General features: G+C 38.7%; 1 protein-coding gene across 2 annotated transcripts in view; it reads left to right on the top strand.

Annotated features, from left to right (window-relative positions):
* Positions 1–2,962: 2,962 nt before the first annotated feature.
* LOC135211965 (uncharacterized) overlaps positions 2,963–24,474 on the top strand; it is a 934,916-nt gene continuing 913,404 nt past the window's right edge. For both annotated transcript variants that reach the window (XM_064245221.1, XM_064245222.1), the window contains exon 1: positions 2,963–3,238. The gene's annotated coding sequence lies outside the window, so the exon portion shown is untranslated. The remainder of the gene's footprint in view (positions 3,239–24,474) is intronic.

The following is a 24,474-nucleotide window of genomic DNA, read 5'->3' as shown; positions in this document are numbered from 1 at the left end:
TTTTAATTAGTGCACACACATTATAATATATATATATATATATATATATATATATATATATATAATATATAATATATATATATATATATATATATCTACATACTATATATATATGTATAGATATATATATATATATATATATATATATATATATATATATATATATAAAACTACAGAACGGGTTGTCGACTATCAAATCCCGAACAATCTAATATAAGGTATCATAGTAAAAGTTGCAAGACACACATGATTAAGCTAACTGTACCTATACTCTTAACCACCAATTATCTTCCACCCAGCTGTTTATTGCTTAATTACCTGTCCAGATTCTTTGTTTACAGTCCCCTCCATAACAATTGTTTGCCAGGCTTCCTTACGCTCCCGCGGTGGGTAGGTGTTCTCTGGGTCCTTTCACTGTTGTTCTGTTTTTATTATTTATTTATTGTATTTAAAAAAAAAAAGATTTAAAATAGGTTTTTACTTAAGGTGTTGGTAAACACTTAATGTGTACATCTGTTACTGCTTATACGCAATCGATGTGTAGCTATACTCGCAATTTCAGCCTGGAAAATGTATCACGCTGATATGAAACTCACAACACATACATACATACATACATACATACATACTACATACATACATACATACATACATACATACTACATACCTACATACATACAACATACTACATACATAACATACATACATGCATACATCATACATACATACATACATACATACTATATATATATATATATATATATATATATATATACATATATATATATATATATATATATATATATATATATATATATATATATATATATATATATATATATATATATATATACATATACATATATATATATATATATATATATATATATATATATATATATATATATATATACTATATACATATATATATATATATATATATATATATATATATATATATATATATATATATATATATATATATATATATATATATATATATATATATATATATATATATATATATATATATATATATATATAATATATATATATATATATATATATATATATATATATATATATATATATATATATATATATATATATATAATCCACAACTACCATTTTCATTCAGCTTCAATACTTAGGCCTACAGACTTAATGCATCTAGAATTGACTGTTGCTAATATTAGAAAGACATACGCCATAAAGTTTTTTTCTATTGAACTACCAGTTTTCATTCAGTTTACAATAATTTAGGTGCAATTGGTAGATCAGTATGGTGTTTTGCTTAAATATCTTGATTATTAACGAAATCGTAGATCTATATTACTATTCAGCGGCGGCCTAGACCATGGCAGTTGCGGTTTTTCTATGCAGTTTTACCTCCTGAACAAGAATTTAAGTAATATTTATTCAGACGACTGTAATTAACCCCCAGGGGCTCGTACTAAACACGGCGAAATACATTTGATGCCCCAATTATAGTGGCTTTCGTATTCGCGGGGACGAACGGTGCGGGATACTTATATTATATAGAAATGCCACGAAATCAATAAGCCCATGACCTATCACTACAAAAAACGCCCCTAATGGACGAACAACGGTACGTCTCAAGATCTGGCTTTACTCTCCCTCAAGACTTTGAGGTTGACACAATTTACTAGGGAACTTCGTATTTGCTGCTTGACATTTTTTTTTTTCGTTTTGGACACGTTCCTTGCATAAAAGCCGGAAATCTGACACTCGGTCGCTCACCAAGCGGTCATTAGTTTTACGTTTTAACTTAAGTTTAGTGCGTGTATTTCCGCACCTGGCGAGCAGCAACTATATATATGCAGCTAGTGAAGGATACTTAATTTCAGACCAAAGAAAAACTAGAAAATTTAAGAGATAATTTCGTAAGACCTTAACGGTTACTGTGCTCGTTGTGCAGCCTGTAACTGGATTGATCTGTGGAAACAAAATTATTTTTGGGGGCACCTAATTTGAATAAAGTAAGAAATGATTAAGACAGGGAAAGTACCGAATGATCTGATAGTTACATTAAGAGAATTTGAACCAAAAACAAATTACGAAGAAACATATTGCAGAAATGTTATCTTGGATTAAAGGAGAAAAGTATTATACCGTTATCGTAGAAATAAAAATTTGAGTCAGTAGCTCTTTATTAAAGGAATAAACGTTTTTTTGTTTGTTTGTAGGGTGTTTTTACGTTGCATGGAACCAGTGGTTATTCAGCAACGGGACCAACGGCTTTACGTGACTAACGAACCACCTCGAGAGTGAACTTCTATCACCAGAAATGCACATCTGTAACCCCTCAGTGGAAGAATAAACTGTTGGCCTACTTAAAACTGTGTGTATTTTAACCTTGATCAGATATTTACAAAATTCTACGCTTAATCTTGGTTTCATGCCGGAAAATAACGAAAAGACCCATCTCCCCTAAAAGTTCCTTCACTTACCAAGTGGTTCTCGTGTAGGGAATTTTCATTTATATTTATAACTACAGGTCTTAGTTTTGTTTTGCCACAGTAAGTGGTGAACGGAAATTTGACTAAAATGTAGTTACGGTTAAGATTCTGAATGTAGCTTCATTTCCTGATTTCAATGTTAAGGGACAAAAGCTGAGGAATAAAATAATTCACATCATTGTAACAACGGAAAATATTCTTTTGCTTATGTTGTTCCTGTTCCTAGGTGCTCACTCCACAAACACAGTTGCGGGCACATTACACTGTTTATAACGTGCAAAGCTTTATTTCCTTGTTTATTTTATTCATTATTTAGTTTACCTTTGTTACTTCAAAATAATTATTTTAATTCATGTCTATTATCCCTTTTCTGCAACAATAGTCAGGTCCGCCGTAATGTAGAGCTGGTGATCTTGTTGTGCCGTTATAAAGGATGATGCCCTCGACGGCAGTCGCGCACGTGCTGCTGTTAACTTTGGTTTCCATCCATGTGTCGGCTGAGTGTCATTTTCGTTACCATTACATCAACTGGAGAGAACAAACAGCCAAACTACGAAAATATGTCAGAGTGAATGTATTATTTATTTTGTGTGCTGTTCAATCTTTGTGAATTTCAAAATGGACAGGAATTATCTGCTAGTGAATGAGGCAATGGCTCACCCTCTTAACATTAGCCTATGAAATCCACCCCAATCCCTCAGGTGAACATGACCGTCGTAAGGTCAATGCCCTACATAATGCCTGCTACGTTAAGTAAGGTAAGTAGGTAGTTCACTTACAATGCCAGTTAAGGAGCTTCGATACTAGCTATACCTAGGCTAGGTAGCCTGGTCTACTAATCGGCCATTGGTGAAGTAAAGATGGCGCCCCACCGAACGATAGAGGTACCGGGAATAGGGTAATGACCGAACGGCGACATTAGCGGCCATTCCCCGAAAAAGCACTTGGATTATGCTATTGTTCGTAATTTAGGGGGGAACACTTACCTACTTCGAAACTACAGAACCAAAAAAAAAAAAGACCGACGACTGAAACTTGAGCATGGTTATCTGTATACTTACAATATATACATGAAATAACTTGAAGCTTTTCACAACTATATATAAACTATAAAACATACCAAATATTTTTCTAACACACAATACGCATTTCTACTTCACGTAAGGAAAACACGTAAAACTACACTACAACTTGCTATAAAGTATACAACCTCTCTTGTCAAAGTTTCGACTTTGTTTTTGACCAAACAACATAGGAAAGGGTGTAGCTACTATATAGGCTAATGCAGTAGTTGCAATTGGAATAATAAGAGAAGTTTTCCAAAAGGAGGAGAAATTCACAATTTTTTAACACATTTTCACGTTCTTCCCCTAGGGACTGATAGGTACTAGGCTTAAATATGGTCCCAGGAGCTTCACCCATGCTTAGTACTATGTTGAAAATATAGAAAAAAGAAGGAAATTTATCATTATCTCTGTAAATTTCTGAGATTATCTCACCAATACTGCATTAGTATAGTCTGGTACACCCTTTTCCATGTTTAACCCAAAAAATGGTAGGTAGTAAGCCTAATAAACGAGCTCTAGTTTTCTATATAGTTTATCCCAAACAATATGTAGTAGACCTAATAAATGGGATCTAGTTTTCCATGTTTACAGTAGACCCAAGAAACGAGATCTAGACCAAGTTAGCCTAACGAGCCTTATATGTGCAGTGCTGTTTCCTGGCTAGGCAATGAGCTAAATGTCATTACTTCAGTCTGATCGAAATGATGCCATGTGTTTAGTCTGGAATCACCAAGATTTATAACCCAATGTAAGATTCTGTGCCCAAAATTAGCATTAAATTCTGTGTTGCTCTGTTGTTTTGAGTGCTGTTAGGACAGTGTAGGCGTAAACATAACAGAGCAGCCACTCTGTTAATAGGCCTAATTGATGTAAAGAATATTGTGTAGTTGAAGAAAGCAAGAAACCATTGCTAACGCCATATTTTTGTCAGGTGTTTAAGCCATCTAGTCTGTCAGTAGCAAGAGTATAAATTGTAGACTAGGGTAGTGTAGTACTGTTCAGCCCTTAGAAATTGTTAGTTTTAAGGTTTTTAATGTTATATCCTTTAAGTATAATTTATTATTTTACTTTAAACCATTATGACATTGTGGACTTGAAATTATAATTTTTATATATCACTTACCCAGTAATTACCTAACTAAGAGTTTTTACTTGGGCATCTTAAATTTTGAAAATTCGCAGTAGCTATTGCATTTTGTTTATGTAACAATGTTCTCTTTCTTTTTGTCGGATCTCATTTTGGAAGCACATACTCAAATGGAAGATGTTTCACCTTTATTAAAGGTTAGAGCGCACGATTATTAGAGACCAGTGGCTACATCAGCAGCTTTTAAAAATGCAACCTGTCCCTTTCTTCAATTTTGCAGACTTCATACTGGAGGTGTAAGTCTGTATTTGTTATGCACTATTTGTGAGGTGTGGAAATGACATATGAAAACTGCAGTACATTAGTACCATCATCTCTGCCTGGTGTAGTGTTTGGGGAGGAAACGTAGAAAGTATTCCTTCCATCCTTCTGTTTTTTCTCCTTGCATACTATGTTTTCTTGGGGAGCTAGGAGGATACTATGTACTGCAAGTGCCCATCGGTTTTTTAGTATTGGGTAGTGGTTATATATATATATATATATATATATATATATATATATATATATATATATATATATATATATGTGTGTGTGTGTGTGTGTAGGTGACTATATTTTCTGGTTGTTAGTTTTTTTTTTATTGTACTGCACCCTGGGCAGGGGCAAATATTTGTTGGCATTGTTAATGATTGCATGTTTTCTTTGTTGCCAAGTTTTATACCATACTTCATCAGCAATTGGACTACTCCTTCACTGTGAAGTACCCTACTTCAGTAGAGGCGATTCTGGCTATACAGCCATGTTACTACTTGGTTAAGATTAGTGCCAACCAGAGGCAGTATGTACCTGTAGCAACTATCTAACCAGGTAAGGAACAACAAGGATTGTTTCAATACTAGCCTCTTCATTCTGTTCTCATTAAATTACTCTTATTAATGTTTTGGGTTACAAGATGTCCATGAATTCCACCCCCCACATCTATGTGGATCCAGCTAAGTAATGAAGGGGTAAGTTACTTGTATAAAAATGAAATTTGTATAATAAAATAAAGTTTTATATATACTCACCAAGTTATTACAAATAAATCCCACCTTCCACCTCTTGTATGGACATTAGAACATAAACAAAATTGAGCTCTTGGCCGAGTTGTTCCTCGATCATACCGTGAAAGTGGGTGGGGTTAGTCACTCACATAAACAAGAGACTATCGGTACTGGGAATTTTCAAAATTTAAGCTGCTGTTGAGTAGAAAATCGTAGCTAAGTAATTACTGGGTAAGTATATATCAAACTTTATTTTATTATAAAAATGTTATTTTCCTATAATATATGTTGTGTGCTTTGAACGTTTCTGACATTTGTTCATCAGCCAGTTAGCAGTTAGTTGTAGACTTAGTGGACCCCATTCTTTTATTCTACAATACGGGGACCACAGTGCAAAGCAGGGTTGTAGGGTACAATACAAGGATCAATTTATCCTGACCTAACCATTGGGAACTGAGCTTTTATCAAGCTTGGGAAGGAGGGACACTTTACCCTCTTATCTCTTTCATCTAAGCTTATCTAGGATGCTGCATCCTTACCTAGCCCTTGACCCCCACCTAACTTAACCTGGGAGGCTCAGTCTTTAACTAGGTGGTGGTGGAAGCCCCTCCTGACCTTCCCCTCATCCACCTAATCTAACGTAGGATGCTGTAATGTTAACTAGGTAAATACCCCACCTCACCTAATGTAGGGGGCTGTGTCCTTACCCAGGCAAGGGATGGAAGCCTTTCTGCACTCCCTTCCACCTAGGATGCTGAGTCTTTACCTAGGCCAAGACCCCTATTTAATCTAACCAAGGTCCCCTCGAAGTGGTGAGGGGGCTCTTGACACCCAGGAATTTGTTCCTGGGTTCGAGTCAAAGAGTCCCATAGATCATCGTATAATTTGGATTAATTGTTGTGGAATTTTCCACCTATTTATTGGATATGAAAATAGGAAAAGATATCATAGCTGGTACTGGGTTTATATCCTAAGCTAAATAGTGGGAAGTGTGGTAGGATCATCAACTGCCTGATAATGTTCGGACCTGAGAGATCAGGCGGAACCATTCTTTAGAGTTGGACCACAGATTCCAGGGGGGTCTGGTTCTGGATTAGGACTCTCGGCATTCTATCCGGTTTGCCCATAACATAATTGGGTTGGGGATGATTGTATTCTTGTAATACTCTCAATCCTATCAAGCGGGTTTGGCCTACACTTGAGCCACTCTAATCATGTTATGCCATCCCCAATGGGGTAGGGTAGGGACACGGACATTTGGGATTCGGTTCTCACTTGTGCCATTGGTGGCGGAATAAACTCCAAGAAAGGCTGATGATATTTTTTTAAGGGTTTTTAAAGTTTAAATTTTATATATATATATATATATATATATATATATATATATATATATATATATATATATATATAAATATATATATGTGTATATACGTATATGTATATAGATATATATATATATATATATATATATATATATATATATATATATATATATATATATATATATATATATTATACCCCCTCTAATCTTTATGACAAATAAATATAAGGATTCGAGTACCCCTGGACCTTTTGATGCTTTGGCGCAGATGACGACTATGGACAAGGACTTGGACCACCCCCAGGAAATTTCAATTAATCAAGAGCACGATGGTAGCTCTACAAAACATTGTGTTGGTAAATTATCTAATGTGAAAAACTTGCGAGTGCTACATGTCGTGGGCACACCAGTGCAGTGCGACTATGACATTATTTTGACAACCTTCCATTCCTTTGGAACTATAATTGAAATAAGGATGAATTTCCATGTAGTCACATCAAAATGAGAAGCATGGATTACTTTTGATAAATATGAAGATGCCATTAAGGCTAGTAGTAATATCAATACAGTTCAAATAAATCAGTGTATTATAGAGGGAGCTTTGACAGATAAAGTACCCAAAAGTACCATCTGAATAGGTTCAAAATACACGTCAGAAAACAGAGGGTAATAATCCATCCAGAACTCCCAAACCTGCGATGTGGCTAGTTGCTACAGCGAAGGAGGAAACTTACAATTATTATAAGTTCTGCAGGTATCTCCAGAAAAAGGTGGGAGGAATAAATAGTGGAGATATATCTAGATTTGGAAAACGTACAGTGCTAATACATGCTAAATCAAAAACACAAGCACAAATGCTATCTGCAATGAATCCTTCTGGGCATGATATGATTAAAGAAATCAGACCCCACCTGAATTTTAGTTATGGCCGAGGTGTTATTTTTGACAAAGATTTATATGAGTTCACAGAAAGTGAGATCCTTAAAATGAGCCCATTGACAGAGTGGGAAGTAAAAAAAGACAACCATTGTTAAGATGATAATTTTGACCTTTGAAGGACTCCTTCAGGCTCTCCCCCTTATACTCCAAATAAGCATGCTTCAATATTTAACAGCTATAGTTTGCTTTCCTAAAGTGAAGCAAGTAATTCAATGGAACACAACCACCAAGTTAAAGAGGTTGCACAGATTACAACGGTAGATATTCACCCTCCTCCTAAAGAAAATCAAACTAGGAGAAATAAAGATCACAGGGTTAGTCATAAAAAATTGTCTATTTCCAGACCACCCAAAGAGGAAAAAAAAGAGTCTTCCAAATCGGATTTGTAATGGCTTTATTCAACATCCTACAATGGAACTGTAAAGGATTGCGTTCTCGTGCTGAAAATCTAAAGGTCCTCCTAAGAGAAACTAATCCTGGAGTAATTTGCCTGCAGGAAACTCAATTAGGTCCAGAGAAGTTCAATCCTGGACTTAATTATGAGATCTTCACGTCCACACCTCCAGTGGGTGATAGGGCACATGGAGGAGCAGCTATTATCGTGAGCAAATCACTGGAATGCTTGCCTGTAGCCTCAGTACAAATTTACAGGCTGTTGCTCTTAAGATCACATTAGACAAGCAGATTACTGTGTGTTCCATCTACCTGCCTCCTAGATCAAACTTCACAAATGCTGATATCCAATCACTAATTGATCAACTGCCACAACCATTTTTTATTCTTGGTGATTTTAATGCCCATAATCCGTTATGGGGAGGGCATACTTCAGATAATGAAGGTAAAATTATAGAAGACATTATTAATAATAATGATATTGTGCTTTTAAATGATGGTACTATGACTTACCATAATATATATTTTAGTTCTTACTCTGCTATTGATCTGAGTATACGTTCCTCTGCAATAGCTTTAGATTTTATTTGGTCAGTAAATGGATTTTTAAATGGCAGTGATCACTATCCCATTCTTTTAAAGTTTACCAGAAATGTCCCTACAGAAATGCCACAGAAATGGAAACCATTGGAAGCTGATTGGGAGAAGTATAAAAAGGATATCCATCTAGATAAACCATTTGAATCCTTTAACAACCATATTGAAGCATATGAGTATTGGACAAACACTATTAGCCAGTGCAGAAGCCTCTATTCCAAAAACTACTGGAAAGTCAAGGAGACCAACAGTTCCATGGTGGGACAAAAAGTGTGCCACCTTAAGAAAAATTACTAGATGTTACAAGAAATACAAATCAAGTGGCACTTCCACTTCTAAAACAATATATCAGTGAGCCATGGCAAAACAACGCCGATACTTCCGTCGTGCAAAGAAAGACTCTTGGATTTATTATATAAATGGAATTAACTCTAAAACACCATCGATGTTTGTATGGAAAAAGGTACGAAAACTTGCAGGGAAGTTTGTGCCACCCAAAACTCCCTCTTTGAGAGTAGGAAATAACCTCATTACAAACCATTCAGATGTAGCTGAATCATTGGGTCAATATTTCTCCAACATTTCTAGCCCAAAAAACTATTCTAGTGAATTCCAAAGAATCAGGAACACTCAGGTCAATCTGAATCTATCTGGTAATAACCGGGAGGCATACAATGCAAGATTCTCTCTTCAAGAACTACATGAAGCACTCTCTTCAACAGATGACACTTCTCCTGGTGAAGATACTATTTTATATATAATGCTTAGGAAGCTACTTGAAAAGATCATTAATAAGATTTGGGAGACTGCAGTTATGCCGAGATCCTGGAAAATTTCCATCATAATCCCCGTTCAAAAACCAAATAAAGATCCCAACAAAGTTCAAATTATAGACCTATAGTACTAACAAGCTGTGTTTGCAAGTTAATGGAAAAAATGATAAATTATCGCTTGGTATGGCACTTAGAATCAAATAAGCTTCTCTCTCCTTTCCAATTTGGGTTTCGTAAAAATAGATCTACCCTTGACCCACTTATGAGACTCTCCAACCAAATTCAGCAGGGTTTTGTCAATCAGTGTCAGACAATAGGGGTCTTCTTTGATTTAGAGAAAGCTTATGACACTACTTGGCGTAATGGTATTCTTAAACAACTACAGAAAATGGGTATTAAGGGCAACTTAATTCGGTTCATTCATTCCTTCCTATCCGAGAGATTAATAAAAGTGAGAGTAGGGAACTTTCTGTCGTCCCCCTTTAAACAAGAGGAAGGTGTTCCACAAGGAAGTGTTCTCAGTGTGACCCTCTTTGCTGTCGCCATAAATAGCATCTTGGATGAAGTTCCAAGCCCAGTTCGAGCTTCATTGTTTGTGGATGATTTGGCCATTTATTGCACTGCCTACGATGCTATATCTGCATGCCGATATCTACAGAAAGCTATTGATTCTGTCTCCAAATGGGCCAGGCTAAATGGTTTTAAATTTTCAGCCATTAAGAGTGTTGCTATCCGCTTTTCAAGGAGCAGGCGTAAAGAGGTTATACCTAATTTAAAACTCGAGGGATCTATTTTACCATATGCTGCCGATGTCAAATTTTTGGGAATGACTTTTGACTCAAAACTCACCTGGACCAAACATATTGATAACCTTAAATGTAAAATTAAAGCATCTTTTAATCTTTTGAAAGTAGTCTCTGGATATGAGTGGGGAGCTGACAAGAAATGTTTATTAAGACTTTATGATGCACTTTGTAGATCAAAGCTAGATTATGGGTGTCAGATTTATTCTTCAGCATGTAAAAGCAAACTTAACGACCTCAATATTGTCCATAACATGGGATTACGAATTTGCTCTGGTGCATTCCGAACATCTGTTGAGAGTCTGTATGTAGATACCCATCAACTGCCACTTGACTTACGACGGGAGGAACTGGGTCTGCGCTACATAATGCGCGTAAAAAGCAGTTCCGAAAATCCTTCCAACTTGACAACAGGAAATTTAAACAAAGGTCATCTGTCCCCTTCCAGATAAGGCTACATCAAGAAGTGAATAATGATACTCTAAAAAATCAGAATGTTTCTCAGTTAGTTGCCTCCAGATTCCCCCATGGCTTATCCCTAAAGCAAAAGTTTGTAACTAAACTATGGCCAAGAAGAACCTTTCTGATAAAATGGCAAAGAGTTTATTCTTAGAACATGATGCAACTCATGATGGTGCGTATAATATTTATACAGACTGTTCCAAGTCAAGAGAGGTAGTTGGGCTATCCGTAATTACAGAAGACACTTGTGAGGCTGCAAAACTACCAAATTCGGCTACAGTATATACAGCAGAACTTTCTGCCATTAATAGAGCATTAGCTATTGTTCATCGTACCGAGAAGAAGAAATTTGTTATATATTCGGATTCTAAAAGTGTTTTGGAGAGTCTTAATATTTGCAATACATCACATCCTTTGATTCTCCAAGCTCAAGAGTGGCTGTTTCGAATTTCTTGTAAACACAAAGCTGTTTCGTTCTGCTGGGTTCCTGCCCATGTAGGGATCAAAGGTAATGAAAAAGCTGATAGAGCAGCAAAAAGAGTATGTAATAAAAAATCACTGGATATCCATGAAGTTCCATACATTGATATGAAGTCTCCTATTCGAAGCTATATCCGCCACAAATGGCAGGAGCGATGGTCCTCAAACCTCCTTGCCAGAAACAAGAAGCTGAAGGCAATCAGACCTAATTTGAATTTTTGGCAGTCTTCGTTTCATAGAGACAGGAGGACAGAGATTGTTTTAACGAGACTTCGTATTGGCCATTCCCGATTGACACAGCTTTATACTTGAAGGAAGTGAGGCTCCAGTCTGTGCTCGCTGTAGCTGCCTGTTGACAGTTGAGCATATTCTGGTTTGTTGCCCAGTGTATGGTGCTGCCCGCAGGAAATTCGGTCTTTCAGGGAAACAAATTTCTTATATTTTAGATGATGATGTTGATGTCAATAATCTTGTAAAGTTCTTAAAAGAGATTGATATATACTATAAAATTTGACTTATTTTATTAATATTTAATTTTACCTTTCACCTAATACACACAAGTGTATGCAGTTATACTTTTAATTGTATTTTAATATAAAAAATATAATTTTTTTAAAATAAGGTTTTTAAGTTTCATTCACATCAGATTATCATCACGTTCAATTACATTTCATTAATTATCAGATTATTTATTTCATTCCATTACGGCGCTGAATGACCATAATAGGTCCCAGTGCTTGGGCTTGTCCCTAAATTTCATAATCCATCCATCCATCCAATCTAACCAAGGGCACTACGTATAATAATAAGGTTGCAACTTAACCAACCACTCCCAACCCAGGGCACCGGGTCTTAACCTAACGCATGATATTAGTATGTAAATATTCTCTTAAACAGTATTTTTTTTTAGTTGTAACAGTCTGTGCATTTTGATTATAATATTTCCTAGAAAATGTTTCCCACAATTTCAATTTAAATATATACAATTTAATTACAGTAACCTTCATTGAATCATCATAATGCTGCAAACTTTACCAAGCTTTAAGATAAGAAAATAGTCATATACAGAGACAATGTAAATGTGTAATACACAAAATTGAGATACATAAGATAGAAAGTTATAATATTAAGCAGCTACACCCAAACAGTTGCTAATACAAATTTTAACATAAGGTACAATTGTTTTTCAGCATTGACAGGCACAGAATTCAGATATACTTTTTGTCCTCATACACCTATCCACTGCCAGTTTCAGTGATTGACATTTAAAATACAATGAACAAAAGAAAAACACTTGGCTGGATATGATGGACGCTGTAATGACCAGTTTCCCACCAGGGGGCATGAAATGATTATATTCTTGTCGGAATTCTTCGTGTTGTGTCCTTGTACATACACTGTCAACTCCAAAAGTTGTGAAAAATGAGGGGGTATGAAAATAGGGGTTAACGGCCTCTTAGAAATGGCCCTCGAATTTCGGATTTTGACTTAAAACCTTCCTTGGGAGAGGGGAGTCCTATGTTGAAAATTTGGCAGTCCTAGCTTTCACAGTCTGTGTGCATAACGACCAGACAAGCAGAAATTGTCTTATACACACACACATATATACATATATTGTATAAATATATTTACTATATATATATATATATAATATATATAGCTGAAGTCCTCATATATAAATATATATATATATATATATATATATATATATATATATATATATATATATATATATATATATATATTGTTACGTATATAGGGCCTTGTGAGAGACTAGATACGTAAACGGAAGTAATTTAGGGATTTCAAGAGGGAATTGCTTGAACTTACCGTAAACTTTCTTTAGGGGGAAGGTCGCCAGAAAACTCAGCTCGTTACTTTAAAACTATTTATTTACAACAAGGCCCGTGCTGGCCTGGAGAAAAGTTAAATGATATTGGCCCCCACGTTGGGGCTTATAGTCTCATTCAATTCAAGCTGATTTCATTCACTTGGGTTAATGCACACTTGCGGGCAGAGACGGCACGTGACTCATGGAATCTGGAAAAGAATCCCAGATTAAACGAGATAAAAGGAAAAATGACTTCTTGCTTTGATTAAGGCTGATTAATTCTCTAACATTGGGGAAGGTAAACTCGAATGGTTCACTGAGGTATGCACGAAAACTAGGTCTTTAACAAGTCACAAAGGGGAGCACGTGGCCCGATGAGGACAAAGGGCTTCTGATGTAGAAGGGGTAAAAATAAGAATTGAAAATGAATTTAGCAAGAGTCGTATGGTAGTAAAAGGTGCTGGGTTGAAGTTTACACTTTCAGACGTACCTTTATGCAATATTCTGTGTATCCTTGTAGAAGAATGCGGTCCGACCTCTGTTCAGGTCTGGGGTCCGTGTCCACCAGTGCGTCGTGGGTAGGCCTAATTTTGGGAGGCTGGCAATTTGACCTCTGTCCGAGATCACGTCTCGCAGCCGACTGAGACCGATACTGCTTGGTTTCGAATCACGGGGGCTTCCAAAAACCGCCTCGAGCATTGCCTGAAAGGTGGTAAACACAACGCCAGCAAATTGGGAAGGAAAATAGGTCTTATTGTAGAAGTCCCTAAAATCCATCTCGAAGCCTAGCTACTCTTGTGACCTGCCTCTCTTACCCTAAGCTTCCGTCAGACCGGAAATATCATTCCTACGGCATACACTCTCCCAACAACAGTAGCTTCAGGAGACGGCATGGCTGCTACTTTTATAATTAAATATAACTAAAACTCTGCTGGGAAGGCGAGGCGTTCTATAGACGTAGCAGCTCCCCCTGTTAAGAAGGCATTCACTCCCTTTCGGGCGTGAAGGTCTTGGCTTAAATAAGTTGATCGCCTCGACAACCCAGTTCTCCTACTCTAACTTGAAGTTTTTTGAGCAGCGATACGGCTGACTACAATGGCCTACCTAACTTATAGGCAAAGATGCTAAGTGTACTACTTAATATAGTGATGTAGTCTAGCCTAATAAATAACTACGGGTTGTCTTGTGACGACAGTCTACTCTACCCCTAGATAAGGTTACTTGAAAATTCTACTTGCTACTAACCTAATGCCCTGGTACTAAATCATTAGCCTAACCTACTCAATACATTTAAATGAAGACGCAATCATTCCAGAGTGTGGTACGCACAGCAGCAGTTCAGCGACGGAATTGTTAAAATACATAATGAGAGGTAATGATGCGTTGGGGATGATGAGTGGTTAATTTACCAGGAGGGAAATGCAATGAGGTAGTTATGACATTTACATGAGTGTTAGTATCACAATTTCTAGGGGTTAGAGGGTTAGTTCTACTGGCAGGGATCGGGCTGGCTACCTTCTCTGGGTAGGTGCCAGGATCACTCTGCAATTGAATGCGACACTGTACCTCGGGCACAGGTGTCAAGGAGAGCATGTGGCTCTTTTGTTAGTATGTTAATGACGTCCCTTCTTCTTCTTCTTCTTATTCCTCCAGGACCTGGCTATACCAGTCCTTGGAGTAGACGGAGGCACCGACTCTGGGGAAAGGCCAGAAACGCCGGCAGGAGCAGAGGCAGTGGTAGCCTGAAGGATTGCAGGAGAACACCCTACTTCGGTATCTGCAGCAACCGTCGTAGGGGTAGAACCTACTGCAGGGGAGGCCCTCACTCCGGCTGTTGCGACAGCCGTCGTAAGGGGAAAACTCCAGGCTGACTCCTGGTCGGGCAGTTCCTGGTTTTCCAGAGGAGGTATGAAGGTTAGGTCTGCCGGAGGTTCATCCTCGGGCGACAGTGGTGAGGGTGAAGAAGACGGAACTAGTGATTGGCCATGGGCTGTGGTAAGCTCCATGCCTGTTGGAGGATCTCCTGTAGGAGGATCCTTGATAAGGTTAGGCGCCGGCGGCGCTAGCTCGGGGCCAGGCGCAGAGGTCAAGTTCGGTGGTGGCTCTACGTCCAGGCTGGACGGAGCTTGGCACTGCTCAGTGCTGCCAAGTGGCACTGGCAGAGAGTTGAGGTCGACTGGACCTGTGACGGGTACCGGAGGTGCAATACCTCTCAGCGTGCCCTTGGAAATGGGAGACAGAGGCTCCTGTCTCTTGTTGAAGGCTAGGCCTTGTGGAAAATGGACAGTGTCCGCTGCTGGTAGTTTGCTAGGGCACCTAGGCCAATTAGTAGAGTGCCCTATTACGTTACAGGTTTTGCAACGGAACTGCGAATGGTCAATCTCCCTCCTTGGTAACGGGGGAGACTGTTGGTGGACATACTTCCTAGAGGAAGTAGAATTTCGATGACTCCTTGCCTTGGAGTGATTTGTTGTGGGGTTAGGACCCCTAGGCTTTTTGGAATGCGAGGGAGACTTCATGTCTTGCCCTAGGAGGAGGTCGTACCTCCGGGAATGTAGCTTGCAACTGCAAGGGTACAAACTTTGGAGAAGTGAGGTCTAGTGACCCTCAATTGGACGGTCGGAAGGATCAGTTTAATGTGATTGATACCTTCAATGGTGATCAATCGACGTCTATCAACATTAGCCCCTCGGGGTGAATTCTGTCTTCCCGTATCAGGGAGATTTGAGCGCCAGAGTCGTCGTAGGCTCTGACGTGGCTTGGCTGATAATGGCTTTGGAGGGGTGCGACGGTTATAGGGCCCTTAGCTGGGGGTCCTAGAGAAGAAGGATTGGTGACGGCCATTGCGATGGCCGGAATATTGTGGTTCGCGCACCCTCCGTAATTTGCAGACATGTGACCCTTGCGGCCACAGTCTCGGCAGAACTTGTTCCAGAACCTCTTCCGTGGCACTGGATGATAAGGCCGAGATGGCCCCACAGGTTGCGAATCTGCGGAGTCACCAAGGCTGGCAGTGTGCTCTGGCACAGGTGAAGAGTCCTCTCTGGCAGTGATGTGACGTGGGGAGGTTAAGGGAACCTCCGTTGAATCACCCTCGGAAGCAATTTCGGGGTTAACTGGTGGGCTTACCTCTTCCAAAAGGGAGGAGGTAGGCGGTAAAAGGGTAAGAGGCTGGCAGGATGCGGCAGGAATTTCTATCTCCGGCACTGGATCAGGACCAGGCTCGCAAATCGAAAGGATGTCAGGCTGACCAGAGACAGCGGAACTAAGAGAGACAGTGGGTGCAGGGCTGGAAGCTGGCAGAGTGGCTTGAGCTAGGATACTCTCCTTACGGGCCTTCTCCCGCTTGATGTCGAGTTCCTTCTCCTTGAGAGCGAGCTCATGCTTTCGCTCCTCTTCCCTTGCCTTCCTTTCTGCTTCTCTTTTTTTTCTCTCTGCTTCTCCGGCTTTTCTCTGGTTTTCCCTTTCTTCCTTTTCTTGCAGGCGCGCGGCAGCCTGCTGCGCCTTTATCCACTGGTCTAGTGCTGGTCCAGTGTAACCGGCCTCCTTGCCCAGAGTTATGAGGGCTCCGAGCTTCTCTAGCTCTCTGGCAAAGAAGTCGCGGGAAGCAGGGGAAGACATTTCCCTTAGGCTACAGTAGAGGCTCGGAAGAAAATGAAAATAATGGCCAGGAAAGGGTACTGAATGGAATAGGAGTGCCTACTGTGGAAAGTGGCACTCACTTGGAAAGGTGTCTGTGACGTGTAGAGAAAAAGTCTGAGAAGACTGGGTGCTCTGTGGCACTTGGGAAGTGTCCCGTAAGTTGGTGGCACTTCTGGATTGGCACCTTCTAGAAAAGAGTGGAAAAATCAAATGTATGTACGCGTATGTCACACTTAAGGGCGTTCCTAAGTTGGGAGACGCTGGAATGGGCTACCTGTAGGTCCAATACAGGTGCACGGCACTTATGAGGAGGCGTTCCTTGGTTCAGTGATCCAAAATGGTGGATACTCTATAATGAATGAGCGTTCCGTAGGACGGACACGCAGGTATAGGGCTACCTGTACGTCTGTACAGGTGCGCGGCACTTATGAGGAGGCGTTCCTTGGGCAGCACTAGTAGTGCTGGTATTGCGGCACTTTGGGGAGGCGTTCCCTTAGGAGTGTTCCGAAGGATCACTGACCCTTGTACACGGACACACTAATTACTTGGGCGTTCCGTAAGGACGGACACGCAGGTTTGTCAGCACTTAGGGCTGGTATTGCGGCACTTCTGGGAGGCGTTCCCTTGTTGAGTGTTCCGAAGGATCACTGACCCTTGTACACGGACACACAATTATTTGTTGCGTCCGAAGGACGGACACGCAGGTTTAATGGCTACCTGTACGGCCTGTACAGGTGCAATGGCACTTATGAGGAGGCGTTCCTTTGAGCACTGGTATCGTGCTGGTGTGTCCCGGACACTACACGCAGTATACTCAAGTATACCGAAGTGAAATGGCACTCTGTTCGGGGCAGAGTGTAATGGTGGAGGAGAGAAAGTAAAAGGTGGGAGTACTTCAGCGGCCAGTCGGTGAACAGTGTCAAGAATTAGTGGCACTGTAAAATGATAAGACCTGACGTGCACTGGTGGTGGCCAGTCCTAAACTGGTAACGACTTCCCTGTCTGGAAGTAATGAATTGGCGTGGCACACTGTGCGAATTGTGCTTGCGGTATACGCAAGTCTTTCGTGATAAAGAAAATGAAAAGACCACTCGGGCAACGACAGGTAATGGAAATTTTAGAAATGCTCAGTCACTCGCTGAAGTACTCGATAAATGAAACAAATAAATGTTTGCAAACTGCACTGGACACATGCGCGTACGTATCACGCTGTGTAAATGAAAGACACAAGAGACTAAAATAAGGTTAATTCGGCATGCTATAATTAATGGTAAGATGTAGTACTCTTGGCTTCGTGAATAATGGATTCTGGTTTTCTCTCTCTCTCTCTCTCTCTCTCTCTCTCGGAGAGGGTGAAAATGATATATGAATGAACTCCCTTATATTTGAATTGAACTACTAATGTTAGTTTAATATGACGCAACTTGCGTTAAATGATTTACTTACGTTAACGTTTTTAATGAAAGAATTGCTTTTGATAACGTTTTATGAAAAATGATAACGCGCGCGGTGAACGATGTTTACGTTAATGTTAGCGGCTTGCGCTTATGAAATGATTTGCGTTTCAATATGAAATTTACAAAGACGCGTTTTACGTTAACAATTCTTGCAAGTGACTCTACTTTTAAGATTTACGTTAACTTTACGTAAGGACAAGTGAAAAATTATGGTAAGGATTTGAAAACGATGTTAGCAAACAATTGTAAAAGAAGAGGTTACGTTTAGTGCGAAGTGAAAAGAAACTTTCGCTCAGCGCGCGAGTGAGCGATGCGAGGTGAAACACGTGAGGCGAGCTGGGTAGCGCTGCTAGCGCGCAGCATGTCGTTCAAAACAGCTGATTCTCTGTAAATGCGAAGGCAATTTACAACACAAAATTCTACTTTCTTATTCAAGGCGAATTACGTTAATTTCTCTGGCAGGACGATAGATACTAGTACCGAGATCGATATTATTTACGTTAAAACTTCGAGACTTACGTTACTTTGCTTAAATTGTTTAGATAATGTTGAAAGGGATAAAAACATGGCTGCCGCTGTGAGCGACAACGAAGGCTGGTTGAGACCGCGCAGGCGCGAGAGAGCGCGAAGCTGAATTAGCTGAGAGGTAAGCGGTTACCAACACTTGGAATGAAACTAAGTTAAAAATGGATTCCCTAACATATCACAGACAAAAGAATTGTACACTTCTTTTGCCGTAACTATTAGTAAAACACTCCTAACTAGCTAGGCTTTCTAATACAGCAATAAACCCTGGCAAAGCACTTCCTAGTTTGATCTGGTCCTTTCTGGCATCTATCTGCACACGTGTTCGTGAGAGCTCCTACGAGGACAGCACAAAGTAACAGAAAATTCGCGGGGCAAATTGTTTGCTCGCCGCTAAAATAAAGCTCTGGCGCGTTCGCCGTTACAATAATAAGATTTCTACCTACGCTCTTTTAAACACTTCTACAATAAAAATACTTAAACGTACCTTAAGCTAACATTGGTTATAGAATAATCATATTAATGAATGGAATACCTTACCGTGAGTCAGTGTCTTCTTTCCCTGCAAGGTGTGCTTGATTACGCTTTGAAAATAAAATAATTTACAGTTTACGTTTTACAACGGATAACGCGATTTACAAGCTTTTTTTAAGCAAGCTAGGTTCAATCCAGGCAAGATTCGCCAATGTTACGTATATAGGGCCTTGTGAGAGACTAGATACGTAAACGGAAGTAATTTAGGGATTTCAAGAGGGAATTGCTTGAACTTACCGTAAACTTTCTTTAGGGGGAAGGTCGCCAGAAAACTCAGCTCGTTACTTTAAACTATTTATTTACAAAAAGGCCCGTGCTGGCCTGGAGAAAAGTTAAATGATATTGGCCCCCACGTTGGGGCTTATAGTCTCATTCAATTCAAGCTGATTTCATTCACTTGGGTTATTGCACACTTGCGGGCAGAGACGGCACGTGACTCATGGAATCTGGAAAAGAATCCCAGATTAAACGAGATAAAAGGAAAAATGACTTCTTGCTTTGATTAAGGCTGATTAATTCTCTAACATTGGGGAAGGTAAACTCGAATGGTTCACTGAGGTATGCACGAAAACTAGGTCTTTAACAAGTCACAAAGGGGAGCACGTGGCCCGATGAGGACAAAGGGCTTCTGATGTAGAAGGGGTAAAAATAAAAAGAATTGAAAATGAATTTAGCAAGAGTCGTATGGTAGTAAAAGGTGCTGGGTTGAAGTTTACACTTTCAGACGTACCTTTATGCAATATTCTGTGTATCCTTGTAGAAGAATGCGGTCCGACCTCTGTTCAGGTCTGGGGTCCGTGTCCACCAGTGCGTCGTGGGTAGGCCTAATTTTGGGAGGCTGGCAATTTGACCTCTGTCCGAGATCACGTCTCGCAGCCGACTGAGACCGATACTGCTTGGTTTCGAATCACGGGGGCTTCCAAAAACCGCCTCGAGCATTGCCTGAAAGGTGGTAAACACAACGCCAGCAAATTGGGGAAGGAAAATAGGGTCTTATTGTAGAAGTCCCTAAAATCTATCTCGAAGCCTAGCTACTCTTGTGACCTGCCTCTCTTACCCTAAGCTTCGTCAGACCGGAAATATCATTCCTACGGCATACACTCTCCCAACAACAGTAGCTTCAGGAGACGGCATGGCTGCTACTTTTATAATTAAACAATATAACTAAAAAACTCTGCTGGAAGGCGAGGCGTTTTCTATAGACGTAGCCTTATATATATATACTATTTATATATATATTATATATATATTTTATATATATATATATTATATATATACATATATATATATATATATATATATATATATATATATATAATATATATATATATATATATATATTATATATATTAGTGTATAAATATATATACTATTTATATATATATAGATGAAGTACCCTCAGCCTCAGTCGGTACATGGACCAAGATCTTCTGGGAGGCTGTTCCACAGTCCAACAGTGGGAGGTACACAGGAACAGGACCTTATAAAACTGAGAATTTGGACAGTGAGGCACATTTACTGCATATTGGTGCTCCTGTTCAGAGATCTGGTTGGTCTCGGCAGACAAAGGGGATCAGAGATCAATTGTGAATGGGAACGATATCTGTTGAAATACAACTTATGAAAAATTAACAAACAAGAAACCATCCGTCGATGGAACAAGTCATAACTGCTACTATTAGGAAACAGAAACCTATCACCAAGAACCACTCTATCTAAAAGAGATAAACCTCTGGCAGAAGCAGACATCCACACAGGACAGTATTCCAGCAAACATCTGTCCAGATGTCTGTACAGTCTGACTGCTCCCAGAGAGATTTGTTGCTTAGTTTCTTATAAACTTAATTTAACCAATTCTTCACCTGCTGCTTTTTAGCTTTCTGCAAAAGAAAATTATTGAAATGGCTTTGTCTGTTCGTCTGCACCTTTTCTGTCCGCCCTCAGATTTTTAATTAAAAACTACCGAGGCTAGAGGGCTGCAAATTATGTTAATCATCCATCCTCCAATCACAAACACACCAGATTGCAGACCTCTAGCCTGAGTAGGTTTTATTTATTTAAGGTTAGTCAGAGCATGTTCGTGCGTCTGGCGCCGCTATAGTTTCATATAGTATTGCGCCGAAGAAACTTCAGTGCATTTTTCCTTTTTTTCTTTTGCTGTTAATTTTGTGTTCATGCGCTGAATGGCCTTTGCTGCCCCAGTGCTTGGTGTTACGCCTAAACTTTATTAAAGGAAGCAACCAACGCTGGATAGAAGAGTGCAACGAACCTCGAAATCACGTTTGAAATATATATACTTATCAGAATGTTCATTCGACATCAGAGGATAGCCTATGCTGATGAGAGCAAGTAGGCCAGAGTTCAGGTTCAGCAGCTCATAGCATGCCACGTCATGGACCACATTCCAACGCGATTCCCTCCCAAAAGGGTTTCACAAATAATTGGTTTTACGAGTCGGCAGATATGTACCTCCGATTCTTTAAGGGGACCGAAATGACTTAATGGATTCTGTTTTTATCAAGCAAATGCGAGGCAATTCGTCTCTGAATGTCATCATAGGAAATAAAGGTGGTTAATGGTCTTTTTCCCTACCTTTCCTAATGGATAATTGCCAGTCACCCATTTGAGGCACAGGGGTCAGTGGGCTGTCAACATTAGACAGAGGCAATTAGTGGTCAGATAAATGAACAATGGTTGATGAGAGTCTGATGGGTGATATTGCGTAGAAAGTAGGTTACACGTATGGTTTTTCTCATTGTCACATTCTCTTCGGATTTCGACGGGTCGCTTTAGAACCTAAACATGCAGGTTGCACTTTAGATGTATATAGGCTGCTCTGTAGACGACTGTTTATATGCGGAACACGCTTTGTGTTCGAAACATGCGCGCTTATTGCTGTTATCTGATCCGTATAATTATTGTGAATAATTATTGTGAAATGGTTTTTACCAGCGTATTTGAAGACCTGGGATGTGTATAGATTTGTATTCGAACTGCACCTAAGCGTATTATCCCTCTTGTTTTCATGGCCATCTAACTAAATGCAAAGCGACAATGGTCCGTGATCTGTCCTTTGGGTAAATATTTATTTAGTCGCTAGACGGCTAGAGGCTGGTTATATTCCGTATGAAGCTAGCCGAACTACAGGCTATAAATTAGTATCATTATATTGAGTTAGACTTAAGTGATAACGAGTTTGATGGTTTCGGGGATGGATGTCTTATATTTTATTGGTTTTCATTTTATTTACAAGTTTGTTCGAAACTATGTATACTTGAACCAATAACCATTCCCTTGGCTCGGTACACTTGAAGGACATGCCAGTCGTTCCGTTATGGTTTCATTTCGATTAAAATAACAACTGAACGGGTCTTTTTGATTTTACAGTAAGCTAAAAAAAAAATTTTAAAGCTTCACAGAAATTCTTAAGAATACTTAGTATTCACATGTGCTTTTCAGTTGGTTTATGAAAATAGCACCATTTCATATTTATATGATTTTTTTTATCAATATATAATGGTAATTTCGAAAATTTTGTTGGTCAGTTTGTGTTGAGAACATAAAGTTTTGCTGTAGATTATCCTCCTGAATTTGTTCTGAAATGTTATAGTATTGATTTTTACGGAGCTTATGATCTTGTTGCCGAACCAAAATAGTAACAACAGCTGCGTCCAGGTAGTTACGAAGGTTTATTCAATGAGCGCATGTATATATTGTTATATTTTTTTTAGTTCTTCAGCTATACGTGCTCAAGTTCGGATGTGTTATATAGAGATGAAATAATGATCCTTATTACGTGCATAAATTTTGGACATTTCGTAGCTATACAAATATGAAACACACACACACACACACACACACACACACACACACACACACAATATACAGCATTAAGTCGTATTCCTCAGCAGGGTTTGGATCCCAAGAAAAGACTAGAGAGCAATCGCTGCTAAATTCGCGCTTAAACTGCCGAATGATGAACTTCCTGTGTAGAAAGCTTCCTCAGCCCTAGATTGTCCATACACCTCTACACAGAAGACTCAACAGCAGCATGTCGAATCCCCATTGCATACACTGTGCCATTGACATGTATATTGAATGTAATCTCTTGCTTTCTGGATGTTGAGGTTCCTCTTTCTGATGCCAACGTAAAAACGCCATACAAACAAACAAACAAACCATACCTATTCCGTCGTTTTCTATGCATTCCTCTCCTCGTCCCTCCCAACGCTTCCAAACTGGATTCTTTGTTCGCTGACTAGAAAAAGTTAAGTATATCTTAGTTTTACCAGACAGCTGAGCTGATTAACAGTTTCTGCAAGGGCTGGCCCAATGGATTAGGTTTTTTTTTACGTGGCTAGGAACCAATTGGTACTTAGCAACGGGGCCTACAGTTTATTGTGGATCCGAACCACTTTATATTGAGAAATGAATTTCTGATCGCCAGAAATAAATTCCTCTGGTTCCACGCTGGCGGCCGTGGGCAGCGAACTCTGAATTACCTCCTGTAGTAATATCCCATCACAGGAGAAAAGACATTGTAAATATTAATATCAGATGGGGCTGTAATGCAAATGTCAACCATATGTACATTATATATATATATATATATATATATATATATATATATATATATATGTATATATATACATATATATATTATATACATATATTTATATATATATGTATATATTTATACATATATATATATATATATATTTATATATAGCTATACATATACGTATATATATATATATATATATATATATATATATATATATATATATATATATATATATATATATATATATAGTATAGTATATAGTATATATATACTAGTATAGTATATATATAGTATATATATATATATATATATATATAGTATATATATATATAGTATATATATATATATATATATATATATATATATATATATATATATATATATATATATATAGTGTATGTATGGTTTTACATTCGACGACAGCAACGGTCCAATGTTATTCAAGTTGGCGTTTATCAAATCAGATTTTGCCTGTT

Source organism: Macrobrachium nipponense, chromosome 40 (genome assembly GCF_015104395.2).
Source record: "Macrobrachium nipponense isolate FS-2020 chromosome 40, ASM1510439v2, whole genome shotgun sequence".
NCBI classification, from domain to species: Eukaryota; Metazoa; Arthropoda; class Malacostraca; order Decapoda; family Palaemonidae; genus Macrobrachium; species Macrobrachium nipponense.
This window is presented reverse-complemented; position numbering and strand designations above follow the sequence as displayed.